Below are 26,518 nucleotides of genomic sequence, written 5' to 3'. Positions count from 1 at the left end.
TTTGCTTTTCTTTTCTTTTCCTTAAAATCACCTTTTCTAAGCTTATTTCTAAACTTATTTTTATTTCATTCTGATATTATAATTAAACTCGACAGATTTGCCTCTTTTTCAGCTTTTACCAGTTTTTGTTCTACAGCATTCACATTGTTGATAATCTTTAGTCTGTAATTATAATTTTTTTTAAACTTGATTGGTGCTCACAAGAATGTTTTAAAATCCCTCAAGTACTTGCACATTTTTTTAGTTTAAACTCTCCAAGGTGGACATGCAGTGCATTGAGTTTACTTGTGACTTGTACAACTCCTACTTTGAGGGTTTATTCACATGGCTTAGAAAAATAACTTGGTAAATTTTCATAAATGTTAGAATCTGTGATGTGAAATTTTGTCTCTCTATATGTATATTAAACCACTCAACTGTATTCAGAGATGCTGTATTTCAGTGTACGGCCTCTTTTATCTGTCAAAGATAGAGAGCATGAAAATCTCCTGTGATAAATATATTTCCCCTAAGGTACTGCATTTCATTTATTTTCATGTACTTTTTAATTTTACTTTCATGCTGTATTATTGGTTGCCTAAAGGTTTGTATTATCACTAACTTGTGAATTACATTTTTAATCTAATTTTTAGAAAATTTTTTTATTATGTTATGTTAGTCACCATACAGTACATCCCAGGTTTTTGATGTAAAGTTCCATGATTCATTAGTTGTGTATAACACCCAGTGCACTATGGAATACGTGCCCTCCTTAATACCCATCCCCAGCCTATCCCATTCCCCACCCCCCTCCCCTCTGAAGCCCTCAGTTTGTTTCCCAGAGTCCATAGTCTGTCATGGTTCATTCTCCCTTCTTTTTACCCACCCCTTCCTTCTTCCCTTTCTTCTCCTGCTGATCTTCCTACTTCTTATGTTCCATAAATGAGTGAAACCATATGATAATTGTCTTTCTCTGCTTGATTTATTTCACTTAGCATTATCTCCTCCAGTCCTGTCCATGTTGCTGCAAATGTTGTGAAATCATTCTTTTTGATGGCTGAGTAATATTCCATTGTATATATGGAGCACATCTTCTTCATCCAGGCATCTGTTGAAGGACATCTTGGCTCCTTCCACAATTTGTCTATTGTTGACAATGTTGCCATGAACATTGGGGTGCATATGGCCCTTCTCTTCACTCCGTCTGTGTCTTTGGGGTAAATACCCAGTACTGCAATTGCTGGATCATAGGGTAGCTCAATTTTTAACTTTTTAAGGGACCTCCACACTGTTTTCCAGAGTGGCTGTACCAGCTTGCATTGCCACCAACAGTGTAAGAGGGATCCCCTTTCTCCACATCCTCTCCAATGTTTGTTCCTTCCTGCCTTGTCAGTTTTTTCCAATTTTAACTGGCGTAAGGTGGTATCTCAATGTGGTTTTGATTTGAGTTTCTCTGATGGCTAATGATTTTGAGCATTTTTCATGTGTCTGTTAGCCATTTGTATGTCTTCATTGGAAAAGTGTCTGTTCATCTCTTCTGCCCATTTTTTGATTTGATTATTTGTTTCATGTGTATTGAGTTTGAGAAGTTCTTTGTAGATCTTGGATACTAGTCTTTTATCTGTAGTATCATTTACAAAAACCTTCTGCCATTCCGTGGGCTTCCTCTTAGTTTTTTTGACTGTTTCCTTGGCTGTGCAGAAGTTTTTATCTTGATGAAGTCCCACAAGTTCATTTTTTTCTGTTGTTTCTCTTGCCTTTGGAGATGTGTCATGAAAAAGTTGCTGTGGCCGTTGTTAAAGAGGTTGCTGCCTATGTTCTCCTCTAGGATTTTGATGGGTTCCTGTCTCACATCAAGGTCTTTCATCCATTTGGAGTTTATCTTTGTGTATGGTGTGAGAGAGTGGTCAAGTTTCATTTCTTTGCATGTAGCTGTCCAATTTTCCCAGCACCATTTATTGAAGAGACTGTCTTTTTCCCCACATTTTTAATCTATTTGAAATGATTCCCTTTGTTCCCCTTAAAGCCTTTTCACTTGCTATTGATACTACTTTGCTGTGTGTTTGTGCCCATGCACACCTGATAGATCATTTTCTGTGCTTTATTGTTAATCTTTCTGTGTTTGAAAGCCACTTCTGAATGACTTGGTCTTTGGTAGAGGAATTTAACCTATTTGTATTTATGATTTTTTATGTGTGATAATCAACATTTTGGGGGTTTTTTCTACTTTTGTCTGTTGGGGGAGAGGTCACTTTCACTTTATGGAATGTACTTTGTGATTTGGAAAATATACTTTCTATTTTCTATCATTCCAATAATTATCTTTAGTAATATTTTTTAGAATGCCAATTTATTTATTTATTTATAATTTAAATTCAGTTAGCCAATATACAGCACATCACTAGTTTTTGATGTAGTGTTCAGTGATTCATTAGTTGTGTATAACACCCAGTGTTCATCACATTACGTGCCCTCCTTAATGCCCATCACCCAGTTACCCCATGCCCTCGCCCCAGTCCCTTTCCACAACCCTCAGTTTGTTTCCCAGAGTCAAGAGTCTCTCATGGTTTGTCTTTGTCTCTGATTTCTTCCCATTCAGCTTTCTCTTCCTTCCCCATGATCCTCTGTGCTATTAATAATTATCTTTAAATTAGCAAAGTACCATTTGGAACTTTTTTCTTCCAATTATTCATATCAAGAGTAAAGCAGTACTTGATGCTAGTCCCATGCTTTTACTTTAATCCCATATATTTTTTGTATTTCTCACTTCTCAGCTATTTTAAGTATTTTGTATCCGGATTGTTTTCCTATAATATTTTTAGAATGTTATTTCTCTTAGGTTAATCATTTTGGGGATTTACTCTAGTTTTCATAACCATCTTAACTCTTATTATATAAATATAGCTTCCTGTCACAGGGTTTAGACCCTCACACCTTTGTTTTTGGATTGTTTAATTAATCTCTGTATTTGCTGGAATATGAATTTGCTTCATATGTCAAGGAAGGAAGATATGTGGCTGCTATACTTTCAGCTCTAGAATAGCTTTCTTTTAGATTCAAACATATAAATCTGGCTATCTACTTTCTGAATCATAATCTTTTTTTTTCCTCAAAATTTTGAATTTTGTTTGCTTTTTAAAATAACTATAGTTTAGTCTAGCTCTCTTTATCATGTACTGATTGTTATCTAAGGACCTGGTTTACTTTGGGACTTCAGTTCTCCATATGGGTGGTATTCTGGTGCCCATTCTACTTGGCTTAGCCTACAGTGAGCCATTGACCACACTGTCTTCTGGAGCTTAATGTTGCAGAGAAAAGGACTATTAACCTGATTTTTGTTCCTTCATAGATATTCTGCTTTTGTAGATTTGTGTAGGATTTTTAGTTATATACAGAATTTACAACTTTAAACATGCTATATCTAGGTATTTATCTCTGTTCAACCTCTTTAGTTCCAGGGAGGCCTTGTGATCCACAGGGTTACAGTGGGGGACTTTGTGGCAGACTAGAGATTCATGCTTTCTGTGTTTTTTTTTTAATAATTTTTAAAATTGTATTATATTAGTCACCATGCAGTACATCCCTAGTTTTTGATGTAAAGTTCCATGATTCATTACTTGTGTATAACACCCAGTGCACCATGCAATACATGCCCTTCTTAATACCCACCACCAGCCTATCCCATTCCCCCACCGCCCTACCCTCTGAAGCCCTCAGTTTGTTTCCCAGAGTCCATAGTCTCTCATGGTTTATTCCCCCTTCTCTGTTTTTATCTCCATGTAATATTTTCATATTTCAGCATATAACTTATTTGTGCATCACAATTTTCTTTATTTTTCCAGATCTTAAAAAAGATTCAGTGTCCTCTTGGCTCTTTTAAGAACATGACTCAGAAATTCTAAAAAAAAAAAAAAAATGACCCTATTTCAGCAAATCTATTTCAGAAGGAGGAATCTCCATTTCTCTCTAGGACGGTCTCCTCCTTTGCTACATATTCTGGATATGTTCTGCTTTCATGGGAGGGGAACCACCCCTCCCCCTCCTGACTCCTTGCAATTTCATCTGTGCTTTAAGCAGTGATTTCTCAAAGTGTTTTGGTTGTAGATGGGATCCTTTACCCTTTCTGGGTTTTAATTGCTTAATGTGGTTTTCAACATTTTAATATTGGTCGGTTTCTAAAATATAGGAGGGAGAAATTAGAGGTCCCTCCATTTTTATTATATTCCATATTTCGTTTAGGTGTCTTTGTCCTGTATTTTAGTCTCTCTTTTGAAGTGTTTTCATTCATTCATTTTTACCTTAAACGAGGAAAGTATTGCCTCTTAAGTGATGATCTAAATCAAGCATTACGGTTTACTGTAATGTTTGGAAGCACAATTCCACGCTCAGTTCTTTATCAAGTACCTACTTGTCAGGTTCTGTGTTTCCACCATGTTAGAGTGTGAGCACCTTCCCTAAACTGGGACATTTCCTTATGTCTGCCTATACACGTGAACTAAAATTAGAATTCCTGTTGTCTTCCTCTTTTTCATTTCCCACTCATTCCTCTCTTTGTGCATGAAGTTCTTATTAGGAAACATGAGGTGCCAGGCACTCTCCTTGGAGTTGGGGATACAAGATGGCTAATAGAGGGTCCCTTCTCTCAAGAAATGTAGCACCTAGCAGTGGGGTGGGCCCTGTGTCCATCTAGCTAGCAAGCATGCTGGTGAGGGGTGTGGTGAGAGGTTTGGTTGAAGTGGACCCTTCTGAAGAGCTAATGGTTCAGTTTGGTCTTAAAGACTGAAGAGGATGTAACAAGGTGGAGCTGTGCTTTCCTTGCTCAGTAACAGCATGGCTAGTCATGAGATAGGTACTGTACTGTTCTGGAATGGATTGCCATATATGAAGAAAAGCACTACCTTTTTTGCTAAAAACATAGTCATCTTATATTTCACATTATGTAGTTCCTTATTTTAGTCCCTTTCTCTTAAATTTTAGGTCCTCAAACAAGTGTTGACACCCAGAGTTCAATGCAGATATTTTGTCCACACCGGAGGGTTGAGTCATTGGTAGGAGATGTGTGGCTAGGCCCATGAGAGCTGAAGAACAAGTTGCCCTCTCTGTAGGTCTACCTGGAAGCATCCGTGCTTCCAGCCTCCTTCTGCTGTGAGTCTGTCTGAAACCACACTGTCCTTGTGGCTCAGGTACTCATCGTGTTTCCTTTAAACCCAACTGCCCAGTTGCCAGAAGTTTTCTGACCTTTTATTACTCCAAAGGTCAAGTAACTAAGACTTAATGTTCTTTTAAACCAAACTCCCTATTTTTTCCCTTGTCAGCACTTCCTTTACCTTGCACCCTATGTCATTTGGCTAGTTTCAGGGAGAGTTGTACCCCATGCTCCCTACTTCTGGACATAACAAGTTTAGCTTGCCATTGTTTTGGTAGATGGCCTCACATGAGTTAGGATGTAATCTTGTCCTCATTCTTCATCATCCTACCTTTCTAAGTGGAATTGAAATCAAGTGTGAATCGACTGCGATATGTTGCAATCATCTGGTAATAATTTGGGAAAAAAATGTTTCCCACACAAATTCAACAAAGATCAGCAGTTTTAAAGTACACTATAGCATCTTGTATAAACTCCAGCTTACATTTCACATTATTTGTGGTCATGCAGTAGGTTCTGAAGAAAAAAGAACTATGGATAATCAGTTAAAAGAATGACAGATTCCCTGATGTGCTGATCAGTAGTAATACCTAATTTTGATTTCAAGTGTTAGCTATAATGGATTACCATATAGATGCAGCTGAGCACTGAGCATTCAACAGAGCCATGTGTTTTTCAGAAAAGTAATATTTGTTCACACTGGGTGGCTTTCTTGAAAATTTTTTAAATTTTACTCTCCAGAGAAACTACAAACAAGATGTCAATAGCTTTATGTGGCATTCCCAGTAGTGTAGCTTAGAATATCGACTGCAGTAGAAATGGCACGATGTATTTGCTTCAGCAAAGGTAGGCTTTATCCGGGACTTTCTGAGGGACAGGCTTAGCAGTTAGACACAGATGGTCGTGTGGGGCTTTATTTTTATAGCCTTCAGAGAGTTTAACGCATAAAAAATGGTCCTTGCAATATTTGGGTACACAAAGAAGCATGAGCATGGGTGACATTTCAACCTTTGAGTTGTTGTATCCATTTGTTCTGTCCATTTGGGAATGTTCTTAGTAGCTCAGACTACGAACGTGGTGATTCATATTCAAACCTTATTGAGTTTATTTTTGAGTGTCTTTAAAGTCCATCCACTTTATAAATAAGAAAACTTTTATCTAGAAGTGGTGATGATGGCCTGACCTCAGAACAAGTTGCAGAACTAGTGGCGACTGACAGTATGCAGGTGTGTAGATACACGTCATCTTGCTATGTTCTCTAGTTTTCTTTATATTAAAAAGGTATTTTTCTCTATTGCACATTAAGAAAATAAACCCAAATCAAGGAGACAGATAAGTATTTTGGAAAGCTGAAAAGCATGATTCAGTGCCAAATTGGTTTCCTGACTAAAGTAAAGGTCTGAAGAACAGTGGGCATGCCAAGCATTCATCTAGTCCAATATCAAATCTATCCTGAATCCGTAGAGTAATTCTCTCAGCATCTTCTATACGCTGTTTTAAAATCAAATGGCTGGGTGAGATCAAAAGAAGATCCCGGAATGCAGCTGGGGTGCCCAGTGCCCTTGGTGGAGAATGCATGAGAAAGTAGGATACTGAGTCACTGCCGTGCCATTCACTCAGGAAGAGTGAACTACAAGGTAGGAAGCAGAAGAAGGCCTGGAAGGACTCAATGGGCTTAGGCTTCAGTCAACATGAGGCAGCAGCCCATTGACAAGAAACAATGTCAGCAGAGACAGTGTCCCTGGAGTAGGGTGCACTGCTCTTAGTACTTCAGCCTCTTAATATGATGGAAATATTCTAATTAATCATTGGAAGATTATTGTGGCAGAGAGATGTGCTGCTCACATCACCCTTCAAGAAAGAATTTGCTATGGAACTGCAAGGAGCAGGGTTAGCTGGCAGCCCGAGGCTGTCAGTGCCTTCAGCTCTCCAGCCACAATCACCTCTTCTCATCCCCACCCATTGACTGAGCAAGATGGTGGTACAAGGAAGCCGTTTTCAGGCACACCAGACCCCTCTAATGCATCATCTTTGCTGTGGCGCTTCTGCTAAGCTGGCAGAGACTTTTAGCTCTGTATGGTGGTCTGAGGCTCCCTGCCCACTCCTACTTCCTCATTTCCCTTCCACAGATGTTCCTTTACAGTAAACCAGGGCACTCCTAACTCCACCGCAGTGTCTATCCTCAGAGAACTCAGCCTGCAATGATCATTATTCATCTGTTATCAAACATACCGAACTAGCCTGTGTAATAAATTTTTCAGTGAAGGGAAGTATGAGTTAGAACCATAAAACTTAGATGTGAATGGAGGCCTCTCTTCAGTCTGGAAACCTCCTAGGCCATCTCCAGGCCGTGCTTTTTCTGGGTGCTAGAGTTGCTCATGTGGGCAGCAGCAGCCTGACTGCTGAGACTCTGGTCCTTATTCTCAGGTCCAGAGTCATTGATTTTCTCTTTGCTTGTGATGTTTTCCCACAACCTGTAGACAGCTCTCTCGGTCCTATAGTCCTGTCTGTGTCCTTGTCTGCAGCTCATGGGCATGTTGAGCTGTACATTCTGTTGCTAGGACAGTGCTTGCATGGGTTCTTGTTAAAATATTCCATAGAGAATGTACTTATTTTTACTTCTTCTGATTCCCTTTTACCATAATGGCACTTACAACATAACCTGGTTTTTACCCTTACTTCCTTTTGTGTATTACTCATCTAATACACATGTTGGTGTATATTGCAAGGTGAAGACCACTTGATTTTTCCCCCAAAAAAGCCATTTATTTGTCTCTGCACAATTTATAGATTGACCGATCCTGCCTGGTGGTTGATGTCTGACTGACAAAGGTTATGGGTTCTTCAGGCAGCAGATAATGCTGAGTTCTCTTGATTTAATACTGAAGTCACTTTTCTTATATTTTTCATTTACATCAGTTTTCTTATATTTTCCAGCATCTTTTAACTTTTTCTAAGTATATATATATAAATAGTAAAGAGTATTTTTAATCTCTGAGACAAATAAACGTGCAAACACCTGGATTATTCAAATTTTCTTCTTTGACCTGTGCATATTTGTCTCCAGCTTCTGCTCTTCCTTCTTCCTTCTTTAAAAAAAAAAAGATTTTATTTATTTATTTGAGAGAGAGAGCGAGCACAAGCAGGGATAGCAGCAGGGGGAGAGGGAGAAGCAGACTCCCCACTCAGCAGGGAGCCCGATGGTGCGCTCGATCCCAGGACCCTGTGATTATGAGCTGAGCCGAAGGCAGATGCTTAACCGACTGAGCCACCCAGGCGCCCCTTCCTTCTTCATCCTTATTGTCTTTGGAGAACTTCAGTGCACTGATATCTCTAGGGTTTCCTTTCATCTCCTTTTAAGCTCTCTCAGAGGGATCTTATACACACACATGTTCAGCTGCTACCTATATCCTGTTACCATCCAAATCCTGCTTCTGCCCTCCAGGCCCATATATCTAATTGTCTAGAACATTTCCTTGATGAAGTCCATTGACACCTCCATTTCCAGGATGTCCAGAACCAAACTTGACATGCTTCAGTTCTGGGATTCCTTCTAGATTTGATATCTTAGATAGAAGTATTGCCATTTGCTGAGCTGCTGGGGAGTTATTCTTGAGTCCTCCATTCACCACAAGTACTCTGACCACTGTCTTGACAGTTTTGCCTACTACATATCACTATTATATGCTTCTCCTCTTTATCTTGCTGACCTCTGTCCAGGCCACTTCATTCCTCCTCTGAAATGCTGCCGTTGCCTCGTCATTGATATCTCTGCCTTTCTTCTCAGCCGTCTTCAATTCCCGTCCAGCTGGAACCCGTTCAGTGATTGCACAGTGCTCCATGAGATCATAGCGTCACCTGCCTCTCCAGGCCCTTCTCCCCTCCTCACCTACCTGCCAGCCAAGTGGGCTCTCTTGCTGCTGCTGTTCCTTTCAGGTCCCAGGCTGTCTTTGCCTCTTGGCCTCCACACATGCTTTTCCTTTTGTTCCTGTTCTTCACAAGGCTAATTTAATTAATTCTGTAAGTCTCAGCTCAAGTGTCCTTTTTTCCTGGAACCATTCCGTGAAGCTTCTACTGAGATGAGGTGCTCTCCCTCTCACCTCTGCAGCCGCTCAGAGAAATTTCTGTCAGCCTTTTTTTTTTCCTTAATGATATTTTCTTTATCATCTCTCTTGCCCATTAATCACGAAACCCTTAAAAGGAAGAACTAAATAGTTTATTTATATTTATTTTATTTCTACATTTCAAATACCAAGCTTGGTATCAAGTGTGTAGGTATTTTTCACTAAATGGGGTATGATATACATGTGCCCATTGTGTGTATATAAGTGTGTTTGAGTGTATGTCAGCGTTAACACGTAGTAAAAGAAGATATAAGATACCCTTTAGAGTTATGGGCTTATGAGATGCCGAGCCCACATGTTCTAGAGGAAGTCTGAAGTGGAAATGTAGGCGAGAACTCCTGTGAGTGATTGTCAGCACGTGATCAGCCACATACTGCTTTTAATATATATAATCAGAAATAGTCTTAAATGTAGTTTATATAGCATTTTCATCTGTGTAGATGCGTGCTATGAAGAATTTACAAGAAAGGCCATAACTAAATACATTTATATATTATTATGTTTGTAAAATATTGAAAAATTAGTTCTTTTAAATTATACAGCTTTTATTTTTTTTTTGTTTGGGTTTTCCTTACTAAGTTTAGGGTTTAAAAAATGCCCACGCATTTTAATGTATTTTAATGTAAATACTGTTAAGTCATGACATGTCCTAAGGAAAGACCCAGGTACATTTTAAGTTAACGTGAACAGAGGACCAAGGCAAATATTAGGATACTTGTAAATCTCAAAACAGTTCTGCAAGTAAAAAGCATGCGTAATTCTTCTGCTGAGTATTTATTTGAGCACATGCTATGTGCCAACCATGCTCTTGGTGCTGGGGACACTTCCGAGAAAAGACAGAGGTGTTCTTGTTCTTGTGGGTCTTCTACTCTGGGGGAGGGAATACCGCCTTCAAATGAGTGAACGTGAAGATCACTTCAGCTACGGGTTAGGGCTAGGAAGATGGCAGAACAGGTGGTAGAGAAAGCATCAGAGCAGTGGTGAGGTGGTGCCCAGAAAGAAGGCCCAGAGAGGCCTCTGTGGGAGGTGGTGCTTGCAGTGAGAGGGATGGTGAGGCGAGGCCATCAGCACAAGGCTGTGGGTGGAGAAACATCCAGGCTGAGCAAGGAGTCTGTCTTTTAAAGTCCCTCACTTCTGATGGAAGTGTACCTATAATGCCTTTTCTCAGTGGATGTTCCTACCTGTTCATTGTTGTCAAATGAGAACAAATGAAGTAATACAGGTATATGTCACTGACCCAGGGGAACGTTAAGACAAGAAAATGAAAACAAAGCAAAACCTCAGGCTGGTCAAATGGAGGAGGCAGTTTATTAGCTGCCTGGAAATATACTTATTCAGGAGAGCTGGATATAAATATTTTACCTTCATCTTTCAAAATGGTAGAGTATTAGCCTAGATAAACCTAGAATGAGGATTTTTCATGGAAAAATAGTGATGCGTTATCAATACCAAGAAATGTATTTTGATCAGTTTTTGGATTTCTACACTTCTTAAAAAGGTAGGTGCAGATAAAATACAAAGAATCTTATGACCTAAGAGTGACTTGATCAAAAGTAATTTTAGAGTGAGGAAAAAAAGAAAAAAAAACGTATTTGGGTTTGTTTGTTTGTTTGTTTTTTTTGGAAAAGCTGCTTTTATTAGCCAAATACTCTTGTGCATCGTACATTCATTCTTTATTGTATCTTCCAATGTGTGGGGTGAAGGGGGTAGAATTCCTAACTGCAATCCTAACCTTAATTTTAGCTATTAATTTCAAGAAATTCTTGGCAGCAATTTCATTTTGTTATTCCACCGTGTGCTCATGGTCTTATACTCCTTGTTCATCTTTCTTCCGACTCTGGTCCTTGTCCAGAGACTAATAATGATGATAATGGAATGGGGAAGTGGAAGGTGAAAAAGCAGAAACTTGGGGAATCTGGCATTTGAGAAATTATTACTTTAATATGAACTTAAGCAATGGCTATGATTCAATTAAGATAAAATGATCCTTTTAGGGTTTTTTTTTTCCTTCTTTTTCTTGTTTTCTTTTAGGAGGAATTAAACATGGGACAGTGATGCCTTTAAGGCACTCAGGGAAGGAAGGTTGCTTGGGACAAATAAAAGACACTGTCCCATGGGCTACAGGGTCAAGTGCACTATTTATGTTATTAGAAATAGTTTTTTTTTCTTTTCTGAAATACACACACACACACACAGCACTGTCATGAAATGTGTAGTTTATTTTCTCTTTATATCTTAACAATTTTTAAATTTGTTTTATAGAAAATACTGCAATTTCTACCTGAACGAATTTTCTTTCGATGGCATTACCAGAGTATAGGTAAGAACAATTTAAAGATTTTTAAAGTGATATAGATTTCTTCCAGTCGAATTTTCAAAATGTTTTCTATAATTAGCACCATCAAGATTAGGTTATAACAAGGGATGGTAAGAAGGGTATGCTGGTTAAAAGTAAGACAAGTCCAACCTGAACGTTGGAGGAAAACAGAATATCTATCTTGCCACAGGTGCTCCTTAAAAAGGACGCTTCATAGACCAGCAGCATCAGCCTCACCTGAGAGCTAGAAAATGCAGAATGTCAGGCCCATGCCAGACCTACCAAATCATAGGCTGCGTTTTTAACAAGAGCTCCAGGGGACTCTTGTGCACAAAATTGTTTGAGCAACATTTGATCCAGAGTATTTTTAAGTAATTTTTCATTTTTTCCTTACAAAAATATCTTGTTCCTCAAGATTTTATCATTGATGCAGAGTTACTCTGTTTGGATGCTTTAGGGTGTGGCAGCAGGAGGGAACTTGAAATATAGCCAACTTACCATGGCTGCCCTTTCTGTGCAGCTCTTGACATCGAACAATGTTGCCTCTCAATTTAATATTCATGGCACAACTGGTGTAATTTGTGCTACTGACTGTGACTCCAACTTTTTGTTTAGAGAGTGTCTGGTTTGGTCTTTCTGCCTTTGAAGACTGACAGTTCCTCCCTTTTTCCTCCTTGCCAGATGATCATATTTGGGAGAACATAACCTTATAATGGGATCTTAACTCTCTGATCATTCATTCATTCATTCATTCATTCATTCAAATACCTCTTGAGAGAGAAACAAAGTCCTGGGGCAGAAACAAAGAATATCTCACCACGCTTGTATTGTATAAGCTGATTGCCAGGGTGGGGGATAGGTGAGAAAAAAAAATAATTACAGTATAATTGTCACTATGAAAAGTTGTAATGGTAGCAACGAAGAAAGTCGAGCAGTTCTATTCAGAGGACTTGAGGAAGGCTTCAAGAGAGGTAATCTCTACCTGAGCCTTGAAATATGAGTGTGGAAAGGGTTTCCTAGATGGGAGATCGATCTGTGAAAGACATGGGACCTGAAAGAACATGGCACATTCAGTGGGTATTTCAAAATTCAGAACCCCAAATTTAATTTAGTACTATTTATATGAAAAATATAACTGACCCTGATAGAAACTGAACTGTTTAGTGAAATATATATAATAAATACATCTACTTAACTGAATGATGATATCATTATGTGAAGGTAGATGCCTTGGTCTTTAAATCTTTCAAATACACAAAGAAGGTTTCCCTTTAAATTTTAGCATTATCAGTAGCATTTCTGTTAATTGCTACTTCGACATTGTGTATTTAAAGTAAAAATTTAAAAATGAAATGGTAGGGGCGCCTGGGTAGCACAGTGGTTAAGCGTCTGCCTTCAGCTCAGGGCGTGATCCTGGAGTTCCGGAATTGAGTCCCACATCAGGCTCCTCCGCTGGGAGCCTGCTTCTTCCTCTCCCACTCCCCTGCTGTGTTCCCTCTCTCGCTGGCTGTCTCTCTGTCACATAAATAAATAAAATCTTTAAAAAAAATGAAATGGTAAGTATAATCTGAAGGGGAATTGTAGGTATTTGTAACACTCCGTGGTGTAGGAGAAATAGATGAAAATGAGAAATAACTGCATGCAGACCTTTTTATTTGTGCTAGATATAATCCGTTCATTCTGTTTATATCGTATGTATGAAAACCCTACTCATTTTCTACAGAGAGTATTTTAAAATGTCTGAAGCTTAATAGCCCCCCCAGCCTGAATAAACTTACTAGGAATGGGTGTAGAAACTCATTTGCTCTTTGTGTTGTGAAACTTTATGCATCTAGTAGGTGGTCTATGGTATCACCTTAATTCTGGCTACTATTACCATATGGACTGGTTACGATTGCAGGTACAGTTAGCTTTTTACCCAGTTTAATAGTGTCTGACTGAGAACAGTGACTCTTGGATTGGGATTGCAGAGTACTAGTCTCCTGAGCCAGCATGGGAACAGGTGCTGTTTATCTAGTTTAGTGTGTAGAATAAGCGAGTTTATCTAGTGTGTAGAATAAGCTGTCTGTGTGACTCGGTCAGAATGAGTCATGTTTTAAAATGTTGACGTATAAGGGGCGCCTGGATGGCTCAGTCGTGAAATGTCTGCCTTCGGCTCAGGGCGTGATCCCAGGGTCCTGGGATCCAGCCCCACATCAGGCTCCCTGCTGAGGGCCTCCTTCTTCCTCTCCCACTCCCCCTGCTTGTGTTCCCTCTCTCACTGGCTATCGCTCTATCAAATAAATAAATAAAATCTTAAAAAAAAAAAGAATGTTAAAGTATGAGCATTTGTATATAAAATCATCCTTATTTTGATGCTTATATGCTTAAAACTTGAATCTAACAGGCTCTTTTCAGATAAATGTATTTTTGCATGATTTATCAAACTGGGTAGAAGTTGGTGGTTAGGTCTCCAGACCTTTTATGATGATCTTCAGGCTGAATGTACTTTGGAATCAGAATTTTTCAGATTTTAGAATAGCAGTGTGGTGTATTGATGTTCAAGAAACATTAACACAATGTTGGTGTCTATATGTAACAGCCCAGGGGATTGGACAGCACCCTGTAACCAAGAGAATTCTTATTTCTGTAGCCTAAGATATGAATGTTTGATATCAGTGGGATAACTAAATCCAAAATAACCTCAGGTTAGTCGGGTGTTGCCACCACATGAGTTCAGATGCAGATCAGATCCTGTCCACTAGTGAATTACACACACAAAGCTTTTGTTTTCATAACTTCTTGGATTTTGAAATTGCTGATAAGGGATTGTGAATGAGCAGTTCTACACATTTTCTTGACCTCATTCTCTTGCATTCTTCTCAGTTTATTTGGATTTGTTAAAATGGCTACCGTTTTGTTACTCAAGGTCTTGATCAAGTTAGTTATAAAAACTGAGACTATAAGGAAACACCAGATTTCAAAAGGAAGGAATGTGCATTAAATATTTCCATAGCATCGGTATCTTCTTGACTTCCTCGAAACCTCTTGAGGGTAGGACAGGAAGCTTTTCACTAGTCAATTCCAGGCATTCTACATACCTAGTATCCCTTATTTTAGATCTTTTATATTCTAGATATCTAATATTTCTTACCTAATATGAAGACCACTACTGTATAAACTACTTATGTTACCATGGCTGGTAGTAGCCAAGGTACTCTGGAATACTGAGTTAGAACCTTGAAGCTGGGTTCACACTCCACTGCTTTGGTATGCTTCCTGCCACACACTACAAATAATGTCCCTAAGTATAGAAACCTAAAATAAGAGCAAGTCCTATATTCTGCAAGTCTTAAAAGTTCTCAGACCTATCAGATAGCCAGGCTTATACAGAGAAAGAAGAAGTGAATTTGAAGCATCAACTGCCACAGTGTGAAGTCCATTTGAAGTCAGTTTCTTATCCTGCGATCTTGTTTTGTCAGTAGCAAAGAGAGAGGTTTTGTTTCTCTCTAAACTGTTTTTAGAGGGAGAAAGTAGTCTATAAATTTCTCTATGCGTAAGGATGTAAAGGCTGGCTCCTTGCTATATATAAGCCATTGAATGAGGAAGCCTGTTTGGACTCTCAGTGTTGTCATGTGAAATGAACAACTGTTCATTATTCCAGGTATCTAGAGATACTGCTTCAAGTGAGGTTTAGAGGGTAGGAAGATCAGGGAAGTGACTGACAGAACACTCACCAACCATGATGTCTGCCAACCTGCTACTCAACTGTTTGTAAGTTCCCATGACTCATTATGAATGGGAAGATCTTCCTAAAGTCAATTTTAGTCCAATACATCATGGTGGACAAGGGTGGGCACTTGAAGCCTTATCTCTGTAATAATGAGAGCTGATAGGATGTGAGGAGATGATAAAGAATGGCACATCAGTAAACCAAGAATATTTGGTGCAGGGACAGGCTGTGGCCCCCTTTCATGTGCCCATGCATCATCAGTACAGGATTCAAGTTATATGGGTTTGCTTTAAGAGGGTTTACTGCTCATGAGTCTCTAGGAAGCACATTTCCTGTCCCGTTCAGCGTACAGTGCTATGCCTGTATGCGGTAAATGTTTGCTGTGGGTGGAAGGATTTGTTTTGTACTAGAGATGTTTTCTATCAAAAATCTTCAAAATAAATAGCCCTTGAGTTTAAAGGAGTGGGCTCAAATGGAAGGTTCACAGAGTACCTCATATGTGCTTTTTATAGGAGTCGTTATTCATCTAGTTTGCTCAGCCAGGTTCTTCTGATACATAATATAAAATCCAATGTATAATAAACTGCAGATTTGTTGATGACTTTGTAAGAGTATCCCTCGTGTTATGTCTGGGGCTACCCAGTGGCCTGACAGTGCTTGGGATGTGAACACAACCTCTGAGCAGCCTTCTTTGTCAAAGTTTCTACAGCTCACTGAGCTCTAACTACTGCTGGGGAGCCTGAGCCCGACAGCCCTCCCTGGGTCCCTCATAGTCAGGACACACCACAGCCCCCTCTTCCTGAGGGAACAGGGTCTTCTGTTCACTTTGCACTAGGACTCCCCCAGAGATGCATCTCAGCCTGGCTGAACCACGGGGATCCTGCATGCCTTTGTGTCTACCAGGTGATGGCTGAGCCTAGTGCCCCTTTGACCCACTTGGTGTCTTCCCAGGGTCCTCTCTGGGGTGCTTTCGTCATTACCCTGCATTTCTTGCCCTCCTTCCCACTTTGTACTCAGTCCTCTGGAAATCCTCTTACTGGGTTAAGCCACAGCCCTAGAGCCTCAGCCTCTTGGTTTCACCTCCTCGGCTCTTTGAACCCTGGCTTTTCTCTCAGGCTTCTTTGTCTCCTTCAGGCCTGTGGGGGTGAGACCATGGTCTTTCTTTTCTCCAAGGCCCATTCCAGACCTCATTCACCACCCCCTCTGTAGAAACATCTCCCTTGATAGAACTTGTCCTTCCTCGTTGCCACCATGTCTTCTGATCTTCTGCTTAGTTGCCTTTTTTTTTTTTTAATGGCTTTGCTGTCTCCAAGTCCTTTGCCTTCATGCCAAGTTACCCATCAGCTCCTCGACTGCTCACCCTCCATGGTTTCCTGACTTTATCTTCTGCCCCTTTGTCATCATGCAGACCTGTATCTGAGCACAACCTCTGTCCTTCTGATGTTTCATTTAGTTACTTGCCGGCCACCTCCTCTGTGTTTTCCTTTTTAAAAAAGCAGTTCTTTTGGGGGAGTATAATTGACATACAATAAACTATTATGTGTAGATAATGTTAATTTTGAGAAGTTTTGACATAGGTTTTTACCTAACATTATGACAATCAAGAGAATGTGAAATCATTATGACAATCAAGATACTGAACATAGCCATCATTTTCAATGATTTTCTCATGCCCTTTTCCCACCTCCCTGCCCAGTCTCCAGGTCACCACTGATCTACTTTTTGTCATTATAGATTAATTCGATATTCCAGAATCTTACAGAAATAGAATCGTGCAGTGTGTACTTTTCTTTGTTTGGCTTCTTTTACTCAATATAATTATTTTGAGATTCTTCTGTGTTGGTGCATATATTAATAGTTCATTTCTGAGTAGTATAGTGTTCCGTTGTATAGATACACCATAGTTTGTGTATCCAGTCACTTGTTGATAGGCATTTGGGCTGCTTCTAGTATTTGAATATAAACAAAGCCACTGTAACATTTGTGTACAAGTCTTTATGTATACATGTGCTTTCCTGACTCTTGCGAATGGAATGGCTGAATCATATCGAGTCATATGTTTAACTGCCAGACTCTTCCCATAGTGGCTGATATTCTCACCAGCAGTATGAGAGTTATTGTAGTTATTGTAGTTACTTTACACTCTCATTGACACTTAGTGTGATCAGTCTTTTTATTTTAGTGGTAGTGGTATGTTATTGTGGTTTTAATTTGCATTTCTCTAATGACTAATGGTCTTGAGCATCTTTCATGTGCTATTTGCCAACTGTATGTCTTTGGCAGTGTGTATGTTTGAATTGATGGGACTTTTTTTTATGAAAACTTTTATTTATTAATTTTTATTAGGCTCAATTAGCCATCATTCGTTTTAGATGTAGTGCTTGGCGATTCATTAGTTGCGTATACCACCCAGTGCTCATCACCACAGGCGCCCTCCTTAATACCCTTCACCCAGTTACCCCATCCTCCACCCCCTCCCTTCTGTAACCCTCAGTTTGGTTCCCGGAGTCCAGAGTCTCTCATGGACTCTCTAATTTCTTCCCTCTCTAATTTCTTCCCATTCAGTTTTCCCTCCCTTCGCCTGTGGTCCTCTGAGCTATTCCTTATGTCCCACATAGGAGTAAAACCATATGATAATTGTCTTTCTCTGCTTGACTTATTTCACTTTGCATAATCCTCTCCAGTTCCATCCATGTCGATGCAAATGGTGGGTATTCATCCTTTCTGATAGCTGAGTAATATTCCATCGTAGATATGAACCACATCTTCTTTATCCATTCATCAGTTGAACGTTTTTTTAATCGAGTTGTTTGTGTTCTTAATATTGAATTTTGATAGTTCTTTATATATTCCAGATTTAAGTACTTTGTCAAATATGTGACTTGGAAATCTTTTCTCCCCATCTCTGACCTGTCTTTTCATTCCCTTAGTTGTGTCCTTCAAAGAGTAAACTTTTAAAAATTTTTATAAAGTTCAGTTTATCAGTTTTTCTATTATGGATCATGCCTTTGGTATCCCGTCTAAGGAATCTTTGCCTAAGCCGAGATCACAAAGATCTTCTATGTTTTCTTGTAGAAATTCTATAGTTAGTATGAGTCACATTTAGGTCCTTGATTCCTTTTGAGATTAATTTCAGATTCCTCCAGTGGACTGCTGCTCCTGAGTGCTTATTGTAGATACTGTAGTGCCAGAAAGTTCTGTGTTCCTGCTCAACTGGCAACTTTCAGCACACCTTGCACGCCAGCACCACAAAGTGGGTTTCTCCGTGTTCTTGTACCTTTCCTGGTGTGATATACTGCCTGTGCTTATTACTTGGCTTGAGGCATGATACAGAGAGAGTTTTTTAAAAATTAAAATCGAATAAGAATCCATTTTATAATGCTAAAATTAGATTAGAACTATCTTTGTGAAATAGTGTCCTTAAAAAGATATCTAAAAGATTGTTACTTTGCCAAGAGAAATTGTCAAGCATTGCAGTTCTAAGAACTAAAAGTAAGCTAAGCGAAGATTTTGAAAATGTTGCTGAATTTGTCCATTAAAGCCAGGAAAGTAAAATTATAATGCATTCTGTGTTATAAACAAAATATTTAAGCTAATGATGAGTTTTAATCTTTTTTGATTGTTCAATATTGAGATTTTGTTTTTTCAATGTTTAAATGTTCTGGAAAAAAACATTAAAAATACATAAAAACATATCTATAGTGGTACACATTTTTCCTTTTACCTTAAGCTTCAGTATGGCTTAGCTGAACACTGGTACTTATTTAAACTTTAATAATGTTCATCATGGATTTTTTTGCATTAATTTTGATTTTTAGAAAGTATTGTATTAAAATATTACTTACTTTGATTACTGAGTTTTGGTGTCCCCTTAAATCTTGTGCAGACCCCTCACTCTTCTTGTCCTAGACCCAGCCCTCCTGAAAAGCAATAAGACTCAAATATTTATTTGAATATAAATATTCAAAGAATATTTATAAAATACAATCAAAGTTAGCCAATAGAAGTTTGAAGTTCATAGAATCAGTTCAACCCTAGCAGTCTGACTTCTGACTCCGGCTTGTAACTGCCAACCTGTACTGTTTCACACATTCAGGAGTTTCTGAATACAACAAGATGGGATAGGTCAAATATGTATGTATTCATTTTCTATTGCTGCTCTAACAAATTAGGCAAATTTCAAAAAAAGTCAGGGACTATGGCAGATATGGGTCAGACAGTCTGTATGTCTCTTTGTAAAGGCTGTCATTTCTATAAGTTTTTTTTTCTCTCCATGTAGAAATGAGTGGATATAGGCAGCTGTGTGTAGGCCAAACATAAAAGTTGAAACTGTGGACCTAGTCAAAGAAGAGAAAGGGCTGACAAGCCCCAGTGCTCATGCACAATGACCAGGAGAAAGTGTTTCCAAGAATGTGTTGCAAGATGATGGATTTGCTAGATGTGTGTGTGCAGAATTTATCTCAAATCTCTTGAGGAGTGGAGTGTCTGTTGACAGTGCCAACCACATGAGGTCCTCATGGACATACTGGAGCCAGTATTAAACTAAGGCACACCGGACTTTGCCGAAGAATGGATGAACATGGCCCCAGGTTAAGGAGAGGTGTTGGGTAAAACAGTCCCATGAGCACAGGGACTTGAACTGTAGCTGTGAGAGAGCTTAGCCCAGTAAGTGCTGGCTCTAGACCGAAAATTACTGGAGGTGGTTTGGTGACCAGAGAAGTAGAGGGAGGAGGGCACTTTAACTTCCCTTACTCATTTACAAACCATTGGTAATTTAGTGCTGTACTATGGTCATAACAATGGTGAGTTTCCACTAAGCCTCAGTATTCTAAGTGGCACAACAGTTAGAAAATTGTATGCATTTAACTAACATGCATGTATCTATCCACATAAAGATGATCTGTAGATATTTGTCAAGACTGGTTCTGTTTCTTGTTGGAAAATCTCTTTAAAATACAGTGGTGGGGAAAATATGGTTTGATGTCCAAGTTTTAATTATTCCATAAAACTTCTCATCAGCAGATCTAAATAGTTCTTTTTTCCCAGAAAAATTTGGGAGGACATGTTCTCTTGCCTAACTTCCAATATATTTTCATTTAAAAAAAATTACTTCCTTCTTTAAGGTTAAGATCTCATTTAGAGCCTACATCTGATATTTAGTTGGGTTGCCAAGCCATCTCCATGCTAAGATGTGAACACATTTATAGGATGATAGGTAATATGTTTCCGTCCTCGTAAGAGAGACTCTTGTAGTTGAAGTGGGATGCAGCACCAAAGTTTTTGCAGTTGACTGGTGTAGTTCTGAGTAAACTTTGATTCCTTCTCCTTGACAGTGACCAGAGTTCCGTTAGAGGACTGAACCCATAAATGTGATTGTCACCACAAGGAAAGAAACTTGCTGTTTTGAATATTTACAAAATGTTCTCGTAAAAATGTTCTGTGAGCAGTAGTTTTATTTTTAACTTTAGAGATTTAAAAAAATCTATTTTATGCATGATGAGATATTTACACATAATCCATGGCGGGCATGTATGTTACTTTAATATGAATCATTTTGACTCTTTTAAGAGTTTTGAAGAGGTTCATACTTAAAGTACTTTGATCTTAAAGATATCTCTCTCCTATGACATTGCTTTTTTTCTGAAGGTCATCTTTCTTTTATTTTTTAAAAATTGTATCTTTTGTCACAAGTACATATTTTCTTTCTAAAACCGATCTTTTAAAATATATCTTAATCCATTTTGAGTTTTTTTGTGTGTATGGTATGTTTATGTACTTTATTTCTAACTTGGTTTTGAACTTTCAGGCTCAACTTTAAAGAAGCTTCTACGCACTGGAAATTCTATTAAAGTATTTATTTTAGGTGAATGTGCAATGGCATTTTGCATCACTCTTAAATTTATAGTGCCACAAAGTGACAAAAGTAGGCCATTTTGAGGGAAAAAAAAGATCTTTAAAAACCACTCAACTTACTTTTTATTTTAAATTGAAAATTATATGGCAAATATTGTTAGAGTTTTTGTTCTTATCTCATAACTTACTGTGATAGACATTTTAAATATTATTCAGAGAACAGGGCTTGGGATTCAGGGTTTGAAATTCGGAGTTCTCATTTTTATTTTGCTGTGTATAGTCAGGGAACCATTGGCAAGGCGCTAACTGCTCCACTTTTATCATCAGGAAGGGAAGGGGTTGGAGTTCCTCTCCGAGCTTCAGCGTTCCTGTGCTGGATTCTGTTCACCCCAGTAATCTTTTTAAAACTATAGTTGTCTCTGAATAATTTTTGCTGGTTTTGAGAACCCTTGTTGGGGAAAAGAGCAGCAGAGCCTTCCTGTTGAATGTTTACCTCTTTGCAGCACATCGATCTTGTACTTTAGGTTAACATTGGCTCATTTTAAAACGAACATACCTTTTATAATGATGTATACTAGTCAATGCTGGATAAGATGACCCTAAAACATAAATGGCAAAAGAAGCGAGCCAGAAATACGTATTTTATGGGAGGTTATTCCCTTGTAGTTCTGTGTGTACCTTTGATAAGTTCAAATACCTTTTGTTTTATACTTATTTAAACACTCATAGCCACTTAAATTTGATGTTAACTATTTTTTACATGTTGAAAAAGGGAGGTGAACTATTCTTAGCTTCACAATAGATTCCATATTTTATCACTTCTATTTCAATTAATAGTCTTATAGTTAAAACTTATCAGGTTGTGACCTCATGTTTATTATTGGCCTTATTTACATTTTGTTAACTCAAATACAGGTAACATAAAAAGTTGGCATCGTAATAGAATTTTGTAGAAACTTTCCTCGTGTTAAATTTAACATGATTTTGTTAGATATACATAGAGCTGTGTCATTTGTTTGTCTCTTGTATTCAGCAATGCCACCCCTTATTTTGCCTGCTTGGAGAAGGGGGATGGGTGTGAGTGGTCCTAAAGTTTTGTGCACAGCAGTGGTGTGTCCATGGGCATGTCTGAGTGTGTCTTGGAATCCACTGTTGATGGGGTAGAACTGTCTCCAGACAGGGTGTCTGTCTCAGTGTATTTGACTTCTATGGGGAGCCAGCCATGCTTGCTTTTTTCCATTTCCTTTTCCTTTTCTTTTTTCTTTCCTTTCCTCTCCTCCCTCCCCTCCCCTCCCTCCCTTTCTTCTCTGGCTTTCCTGTGGAGCCTCATGTTTGGCTTAAACACTTCCTTTTGAGGAATCTGCACCACGCTGGTGTAGTTGAGAGATCAGCCAGTCCCTCACCTGCCTACATTTGGAGCTCACTGCATCTTTCAGCTTCATCTGACATGTTTTTCATCTTTTCTCCTTATTTAATTTCTTTTATTGGTGTTATCCTTTCAGCCATTTAGAAATCCAGAAACGGAAGTTTTTACTTGTGTTTATAAATTCTAAGAATGGGATGGAGCTGAAAGTAAGTGTAGAGGAGGACAAAGGGCACATGTGCCTGTACTGATGCATTCCACCAGGTCATACTGGTCGTTCAGAGCCCAGGGAAGCTGTTGGAGAGAGCAGAGTAGGGACATGAGGCAGGGAAATGGAGAGCTGCCCTGTCCCATTGAACCAGGTCCCATTGAACCAGGTCTTTATTTAGCTCTAAGATTTGTCAAGAACATTGCATTATTCATGTCAATGTTGTAGTGATATGACATAAACCCTATTCAAAGCACAGTGTAAATTTGGAGGAAAATTATCTTTGCATTGTTTTTGAGGATAACCGACTGTTGATGATACAGGCACTGTTGTAACTCACTTAACCCTGTATGAGTGCTTTGTGGTAAATTCGGTTATCATCCCTATTTTACAGAGGGGGAGACTAATGCATAGAGAAGTTCAGTGGTTCTCCACTGGCCACAGCTAAGCCAGCAAGCAGCAGAGCCTGAATTCAAGCCCAGGCACTGTGGGTCCAGACCCCAAGCTCTTAATCCTTGTGCTTCTTGCAGCACGCCTGCTTCCTTGTCACTAAGAACTTGGTGCAGGCATTTAACAGTACTTTTAACTTCTAGTTTTTCTTTCTCAGAACTGATTCTGCATTGCAATGCATCTCTGCATAAACATGTAAGTGTTTAATTTTGTCACCTTTAATTTTGTTTTTAGATAAGATGTGAAGGAATCAGGCTGTTTCTTCTGTGGCTTCAAGCACTTCAGACACACTGTGCAGGAGAGCAGGTGCTGATTTTTGCTTGCCTCGTGCCTGGTTTCCCAGCGATCATGTCATCCAGAGGGCCCTGTACACTGGAGACACTCATCAATCCTAACCCTAGTGTGGCTGATGGTGAGGAGCATTAGCAGACCTCACAGGTTGAAATGACTCTTGAAGTTATATTGAGGAATTCCTCGGTTTGCCATTATCCTCAATAGAAATCTTTATTTCATAGATGGGTTCAAAGGAGGAATTACTCCCTGCTCATATTCACAGTAAAGTCTTACAGACATTAGAATTGGAAGAACCAGAGCCTATTTTATATGAAATGATGACAGGAGAAATTTACTGAAGTGGTGGAAACAGGAATGGAAGGGAGGGGACAGATGTTGGCAATACCAAGAAGTAGAGACACATGGTGCATCTGGAGTGTTTTCGTGGCTGTTAATGAGATTTAAATCCACCATCCTGAACTACTGTTTATTGTCCTCATGATGATTGTTTCATGAGTGGACATTCATCTGCTCATCCAGGCTCTTTTTGGCCAGCTCTGTATTTTCATGCAGCATTCATGGAAGGACAATAGTGGCCTCCTGGGAGTATTAATGGCAGCCATTTGAGTCCTGTGAGTTTTCAAGAAACTTGGCAGTTAGGGCCACTGATTTATTAATGCATACCACTTTATTGCCCAATGACAGGTACTTGATCTTAGGCTGACCAAAGCAGAATTTGAAAGAGAGGGAGAGGGGGCGTCATGGACATTTGTACCATATTTCGAAGCCCTTCATGCACAGTGGCCTGGAGTACAGTGTGAGCAGGTTCCAGTGGAGCAGCAGATGTATTTTAATAGCGGCCATTTTAAAAAAGTCCTAAAAGGACTTTGGTGAAAGAGCTCTCCTTTTTTCCCCACTCTGCAGCAAAGATATATCCAGAAGAAATCACTCCTCTCCTGCCAGCCATATGAGGGGAAAAGATCACTGAGGACCAAACATGCTTTTTTCTTCAGATACTGTTGAAATATATGGTTATTCAGGTAAGAGCAGAATCATGGATAATTCAGTAATGGTTTTACTCTTGATGGGAAAGAGAAGACATTGCTTCTTTTCTTCCTGCTTATCCATATTTTGTATCTTTGCTTTTTTCCTTGAGGTGATTCTTTGTGATACTTTGCTAGAAATAGAATATGTGTCAGTTCACATCAGCAAAGACCTGGCGTACATACTATTTTGTGTGAGTGTGTATGTAAAGGAAAAAAATTCAGTTCTCCATCACTTTTGTAGTATTACCACATTCACAGAGAGCACTTTGCTTCTAGCACTTACGGTGAGTAAATGTTTGGGTTTTCCCCTCACCAGACAACTCTGCAACACCAGCTGGATGTCCTGTGGTTTAACTCAGCTTTGACGCTGTCTGCCTTGAGATGGCATCAGATCCCACAGGTGAAGGGCTCAGTCCCATGAGACTGTTCCATCACATTGAGGTGCGAGTCACAAGTAGGAGGGCCCCAGGTTACCCACAGCTTCTGAACAACTTGACTATAAATCAGAGGTTCCCACAACTCCTCCTCAGCTTTGACTGATTTGCTAGAGTGGCTCAGGGAACTCTGGGAAACATTTGTTTTCATTGACCAGCTTATTAAAGGAGATGATAAAGGATACAGATGAATAGCCAGATGCAGAGACACAAGGGGTACAGTCTGGGAGGGTCCTAAGCACAGGAATGTCTGTTCCTGTGGAGCTGTCACCCTTCCAGTACGTGGATATGTTCACTCACCTGGAAGCTCCCTGAAACCCCTGCTACTGGGATTTTTATGGAGGCTTCCTCACATAGACATGGTCCACTTCCAGCCCCTTTCCCCTCTCTGGAGGAATGGAGGGGTCGGGATGGGGGTGCTGAAAATTCTAAGTTCTAATCACGGCGTGGTGTTTCTGGTGACCAGCCCTCTCACTCAGGAGCCATCTGGGATCCCACAAAACCTCTAAGAGTTGTGTTATTAAAACAAAAGATGCTCCCCGTGCTCTTATCACTTAGGAAATTACAAGAGTTTTAGGGGCCCTATGCCAGGAAGTGGGGCAGAGACCCATATATAATTTGTATTCCCTCATAGTATATTAATCTATTCTTGCCTCTTTTCTTCTTCCTGACCCCTAATCCTATGCTAGCAAGGCAGGATCGGGGAGGAGGCAGGCCTAGAGGCTGAATGGGCAGATCGGGAATAGGCAGGGCAGGCCGGAAGATGGGGCGAAAGCATATGGAGGTGTCTCTTTGTGCCACCAGCACAGACCAACTTGATGTCACATGTTCCTTTCTGTGATGTTTACCAACTGAATGTGGAGTTACGATCATTAGTTCATGATTTCAGTAGGTGATCCCTTTCCCCTCGTCTACATTTCTGTTATGGTTCAAAAACAAACTACTGAATTCTTTTCTCTCAGCCAACACTTCTCCTGTCTCTGAGTTCTTCCTAGGAACTCTGTCCAGTCTCTGTGTCCTCCACAACCAAGTTTGTTGATGTTATAATCTTTGCTCAGTCCACTTCCTCTCTTGGGACTCACTTCTACCTGCCCCTTCCCTGTCACTGCTAAGAAGGAGGCCCAAGACCATGAAGGAGGTCTAGTGGTCAAGTCCAGAGGAAGGACACTTTAGTGTTTCAGGTGATCTGACAATGACTGCCCCTTCTTCATGATATCTCTCTTCCCCTAATGTTTTCTTCCTTCTTTCCTCCTCCCTTTCTTCTTGCCAGTTTTCTTTAGGGGTCTGTTTCTCTCTGCTGTCCCTCAAGATACAGTCCTTGCCTCCCTTCCTGACTACTCTGTCCTATTGGGTAATCTTGTCTGCTCTCCTCTCCCATTTCCTTTATCCAGCACCAGAAACACACGGACTCCAAAATCCCGAGAGCAGACTGGAGTATTCTCTTGTCCTCTAGAAGCTGCGTATTTTGGCCCTACTGGTCCATTGCACCTGCATTTCAGACTCCACCTGTTCAGAAGTGGTAGAGTATTCCATCTGTCCCCGGAGACTGGCGGAGAGTATCGAGAAGTTGAATGTGTTGGGACACTTGGGTCTCATTCTAGATGTGTCACTGA

General features: G+C 39.6%; 1 protein-coding gene across 1 annotated transcript in view; it reads left to right on the top strand.

The window, feature by feature from the left end:
- Window positions 1-26,518, top strand: part of LOC123800328 (ral GTPase-activating protein subunit alpha-2-like) — a 64,445-nt gene that overhangs the window by 13,054 nt on the left and 24,873 nt on the right. Inside the window, exons 4-6 of the mRNA XM_087853879.1 lie at window positions 11,512-11,569; window positions 23,387-23,564; window positions 24,350-24,465. The gene's annotated coding sequence lies outside the window, so the exon portion shown is untranslated. The remainder of the gene's footprint in view (window positions 1-11,511; window positions 11,570-23,386; window positions 23,565-24,349; window positions 24,466-26,518) is intronic.

This window comes from Ursus americanus, chromosome 22, assembly GCF_024610735.1.
Source record: "Ursus americanus isolate L20-20 chromosome 22, mUrsAme1.1.p, whole genome shotgun sequence".
NCBI classification, from domain to species: domain Eukaryota; kingdom Metazoa; phylum Chordata; class Mammalia; order Carnivora; family Ursidae; genus Ursus; species Ursus americanus.
This window is presented reverse-complemented; position numbering and strand designations above follow the sequence as displayed.